Source organism: Bos grunniens, chromosome 23, assembly GCF_055505025.1.
Source record: "Bos grunniens cultivar Pamir isolate PY7600 chromosome 23, Bosgru_T2T1.0, whole genome shotgun sequence".
Taxonomy (NCBI): Eukaryota; Metazoa; Chordata; class Mammalia; order Artiodactyla; family Bovidae; genus Bos; species Bos grunniens.
Genome location: NC_141187.1, coordinates 39738263 through 39743868, shown reverse-complemented (window position 1 = coordinate 39743868; position 5606 = coordinate 39738263). Strand labels below are relative to the sequence as shown.

Below are 5606 nucleotides of genomic sequence, written 5' to 3'. Positions count from 1 at the left end.
TACCTTTATCACCAAGGTGTCTGTTTATCTCTTTGTTTTCTTTAGTAAAGTAGCATTAGGCATTTAGAAGTGAAGACCAGTGAAGCATTTTACTAAAACTATAATTGCAAAGCTAATTGGAGATTGCAAATTAAGTGGGAATAGTGTTCAGAGTGATGTAAGGATGCCATCAAATCATAGAAATTACATTTGAAAAGGATCTAGATAATTTCCAGTCCAACCTCCCACCCCGATCCTCATATTCTGCTTTAAATATGTGAATACAGGGGAAATCCTATGTCTTTATCCAGTAAATATTTATATCATGCTCCAGCAACTGTCATTAAAATAATAATTGGTTCAAAGTACCTTCTCTCACATTTTTTCCCTCCTTGTATTTACCTTCCTAGATGTCAGACCTGGATTCCTGACCCCAAACCCTTGTATTTTCTCTGTTATCTCTGAAACACTGGTTCAGAGATATTTGTTATTTTAGTACCCAGAGACTTCCCAATTACTCATCCAAATTCTTCTGCTGGTTACAAGACAGCCTTTATTCAGCATGTATTACTACCATGGTAGAATTATAAAAATTAACCGGTCAAGAGGAGAAGCCATAATGTTCTGGACACCTGATTTTTACTTATGACAAGGGAACAAGAACTAACATGGAGATCTTCAGCCAATTTCCCTCCTCTGCCATGGACCATCCCACTAGCAAGTTGATGGACTATTGAGAAATGGCCTTTGAAGCTGGGTATCACCCTGGCTGCTCCTGTCTGCTCACTCCTAAAACCTGGTACCCTCTAGAAATACAGTAACTAGAACAGAGATAGAACTCTGACTACTACGTCTTCCCATTTTTTGAAACAATTCTAAATTTTGTCAAGGCATAAGGCAGACAATGTTTTGTGTTTTTTTTTGGTTACTCCAAGTCTGAAGGAAGGAGAAAGTCCCTTATAACACCTGCCATAAAGATCTTGAGGAAGGCATGGCAATCCATTCCAGTATTCCTGCCTGGAGAATCCCCAGGGACAGAAGTGTCTAGCAGGCTACAGTTCATGGGGTCGAAAAGAGTCAGACACAACTGAGGGACTAAGCAAATAAAGATCTTAGAACCACAGTTTCGATAAAACACTAACCACTCTTTTTCATTTCAGCAGGACAGATATAAAAAGATGCCCCAGGAGCCTGATGGCTCAACAAACGTGCTATGGCAGGGTGAAGGAAGAATGCTCTCCTATTGTTATTTCCTGTCCCTTCAGAAATGAAATGATGGACTTCAGACCTCCTGAATTACAGAAGCACTGTCTCATGATCAGCAGGTTAAAACACTGATCATATTCCAACTGAGAAAATGAAGAATCATTTTCATACTAAGGACATTTGTATTCCAAGATGAATTTTGCCAAAATAGGTAAGTTTTATTGGTAACATTATTATACCACCCTTTCTAAACTCCTGGAGTCAAATGAAACCTTGTACCCACTTAATTGACATAGTTCTCTGGTTGGTTGTTTAATAAAGTGAATCAGCACCTAAGTGTCCAAAAAGAACTTCATTTTAAAAATACCTTTTCAGTTGAACAGCAGCAGCCAGGGCTCTGCCGCTCCCCCATGGCTGTGGATCTCCTCAGGGCCACCAGGCGACTAAGAACATGAGCAAGTTGAGGCACAGCCACCGTCATGGGTACGTCACCAAACACACACCAAGTTCCTGAAGGACACAATCCAGGCGGTGTGCGGCTTCGCCCCTTATGAGTGGCGGGCCATGGAGCTGCTCACGGTCTCCAAGGAGGAGCAGGCCCTCAAGGTCATCAAGAAAAGGGTGGAGACACATCCACACCAAGAGGAAGAGAGAGGAGCTGAGCACGTCCTGGCCATCATGAGGAGAGCAGCAGCCACGAAGGACTGAACACTTCCCCTCTGTGCACAATAAACCTTTTCAGGAAAAAAAAAAAAAAGGCCTTTTCTGTTTACTTATTCCTGATTTAAATTTTTATCAATAGAACAGGTGGTTTACCTTTTGCCATTGGAGTACATTATGGTGGTTACTACTGAAGGCTGGTAGTGTAGACATGGAGGAATAAAAAGGTTTGGGTTAACGTGGGTGAATATAGTGATTCGTTGGTGTATATCAGGGACATAAACTTCATTGTCAAATTTGTTTGCAACTGCATGTAAATTCTGATTGTAGGAGATGCTTGATCAAGAAAATAAAGAGTTGAAAAGAAGAAATGAGAGGTATTTCTAGCCCTCTGACGTCTCTTTCCTACTACATCCCTCCCTTGAGAAGTCTCTAGCAAATGCATACTTTAAAGTTTTATCAGCCTACCTAAGGCTTTTTGCTAAGTAGACAAGAACCTTCCTGGGATGTCAGCTGATCTGGTGGATCCACCACTACTCTGCCCCAGCCCTTCCCCGCTCTCATTTCAATAAGTCAGCCACACTCTAAGTCTGTGCAAAATCTGCCAGTCACCTCTGACCCGCTCTGCACTGGGTGTCATCCTAGTAGATTCTGTCGACCCCCCTGAACAGCCTGATGAATTCTTAGTATATGGATAATTCTCTTTACTGCCTATGATAAGTAGCAAAAGATAAGGAAGAACTGGCCTTGCCGATAAGATGTTTTTGACAGTTGAAAATGCAAACGAACAATTCTGGAAATTCCCTGGCAGTCCAGGAGTGAGGATGCAGGGCTCTTGCTACCAGGGCCCTGGGTTCGATCCCTACTTAGGAACTAAGATCCCACAAATTGTGTGGTGCGGTAAAAAATAAATAAATAAATAAAATACACAATCCTGGCACAGCTTAAGGAGAATTACATAGTAGCATGACAGCAAATGCAAACTGTCATGTAATATTGATGATGTGATAAGAGAACACAGGAAAAACTACAAACAATAAAATATTTATGTCTGTATTCTTAGTCTCACAGTCACGTCTGACTCTTTGTGACCTCATGGACCATAGCCCACCGTGCTCCTATGTCCATGGAATTCTCCAAGCAAGAATACTGGAGTGGGTTGCCATTTCCTCCTCCAGAAGATCTTCCCAACCCGGGATCAAACCCGAACCACATCTCTTGTGTCTCCTACATTGGCAAGCAGATTCTTTACCACTGCACCACGTGGGAAAGCCCCTCTTATTGATAAGAGGACATAGCAAAACAATGGAAAAAATAAATTATCTATAATAAGTCATGGCATGTCCATATAATAGAATACTAGGCAACCATAAAAATTTTGAGAAAGCCAAGTAATTATTGATCTGGAACTATACCATATTATATGAAGTGAAAAATTAGATTTCTGGGAAGTATGCATTGCACACTAAAATCTCTGTCAAGAAATAATATTTGTATTCATGGGAAATATACACAATAATATATTAACAGTGGTTTGTGCATGACCTTTATTTTTCATCTTTGTGTTTGGAATTTCTTTCCAATTTGTATACACATTTATTATAAAATGGAAAATGAATAAAGCTACTCTAAAAAATTATAGTGAGGGAATGCACGATAGATGGCTTCCCAGATGAAGAAACCACATTGATCTAAGTCCCACAATGGTTTTTGAAAGAGTTGGTGTCTCTGGATTGGAAGAAAGAGGAGTGAAACATTGTTTAGATGGGATGAAAATTATGAGATGAAGAAGAATCAGTACTTGGTGACTGTAGGGAAATGAAAGTTTAGGGTTTGGACTGAAGCAGAGAGAAGGAGGGATACCCTTAAAGCTTCACTCCTCCAAGCCTCTGCACTTTCTCTTCCCACTACCTGAAAAGTCTTCTTCCATTGATGAGGTCATCTTCAGGACCCAACTGGAATAACTCTTCCTCTCTGATGTTTCCTTTTGGACTTAGGTGTTGGTTTTTGCTTCCACTGCATCCCATCCATGCCCGTACTATGGCACAGAATGCACTTGTATTGCATTGATTACTTTTTAACTTGTTTAAACCATTTTGTAAACAGAAAGCTCCAGGAGGGGCTTATTTTTCTTGAACACAGTGCTGTCATATAATAGCTATACAAGATATGTGTGTGCAGGTTTGACTCGAATTGAACTGAACTGAAACAGTTTTGGAGAAAGATTAGTTAACAGAGAGTCTTAAAAGTAAGGCTGAAGAGTTGGGTTTGATTTAATCTATACTATAGAGGTTTAAGCATATATCCCTTTGGTATATGAGGATGCTTCTAGAAGATGGATAAAAAGAAAGCACTACCATTCTTTCAACTCGGTTCACCAGAGATTGGAGTTGGCAGCTCTGGGAAGGCTATTGATGGACAGTATTGGAAGGTGCTGAACATTGCCCATTTAACTACCTGCCAGAGGGCAAAAATCACTTTATGTAGTACAGGCTGTAGATTTCTGATTAAGTCAGACCAATGGGTGGATGACCCATGTTAAAATATTTTCAATAAGTTTCTTTGATCTCATATAACTCCAATCTTATGCCTAGAAGCTTCAATGACAATATATGTACCATTTTTTACAACACTGTCACAGTGATTGTCTTCTTTTTCCCAATAATGTGTTTTATTCCTTTTTAGAACATAATGTAAACAAAGAGAATCATACTTTGATGATGACCTAAAGAACAAGATGTTTTTAAAATGGTAGATCTGGTTGCATCAGACCAAGTATTATCTACCATACACAAGTACAAATGTTAGTTGCTCAGTCGTGTCCAACTCTTTGTAGGCCCGTGGACTGTAGCTCTCCAGGCTTCTCTGTCCACAGAATTCTCCAGGCAAGAATACTGGAGTGGGTCACCGTTCCCTTCTCCAGGGGATCTTCCCAATCGAGGGATCAAACCCAGGTCTCCTGCCTTGCAGGCAGATTCTTTACCGTCTGAGCCACCAGAGAATTATCTAAGACTTTAACAAATTTTTAGATTATCCGGTCAAACAGCTGTCTTTTAAGAAAAAATATTTTATGAAAGATTATAATATCATTTAATTCTACTTAAGAGAAAATTGTTTACCTGTATTCCCTCCCCAAGGGGTGGTTTTTTCAAACTGAACTATTTTTATATACAGTTACCAATGTGGATAAAGTTCGAAGTTAACTCAGTCTCTTTTCCTTTAATTCTGCGTCTTTAATTCCTTTAGTGCTTTGTTGCATATGTTTTGCTAGTAGAAAAGTGTGCTACTTTCATTATTCTACATACAAGTGAGCTTTCATGCTGTTTGTCTCCTTTCCACACACGGTGTCTATTTTCCACCGCAGGTACACAGCTCACGGACATCATGAACCATCCAACAACCAATGACAACTGTGTGAGTTCTACAAAAATGTCTCCAAAATTCCTCCTCAGGGGCAAAATAATGCAACTGTTTCTTGAACATTGTATCTGTTCTTAGGAACGATGACCTAGATATAAAAAGATGGGAAAGCTATTTTTCTCAGCAAAGGCAGATTTGCTGTTTTGAATTCCTACTCACCATTCAGTTCCAAGATGTGAAGCCAACTACTGTTTACTTGGTGCCTCTCCTCTACGTAGTTAAAATACATTTAATTGAGCTTTTTCTGTAGTATTCTGGGATTATTTTGTGTTCACTTTAAAAGAAAGGGAGGGGGCTTCCCTGGTGGTCCAGTGTCTAAGACTCAGTACTTATAATGGAGG

The 5606-nt window shown here is 39.8% G+C and overlaps 1 long non-coding RNA gene across 1 annotated transcript; it reads left to right on the top strand.

Annotated features, from left to right (window-relative positions):
• The first annotated feature begins 1139 nt into the window (after positions 1–1139).
• On the top strand, positions 1140–2223 carry LOC147347672 (uncharacterized). The gene is made up of 2 exons (XR_015152441.1): positions 1140–1396; positions 1561–2223. It is a non-coding gene; the product is annotated as an uncharacterized LOC147347672 (long non-coding RNA).
• Positions 2224–5606: the final 3383 nt, after the last annotated feature.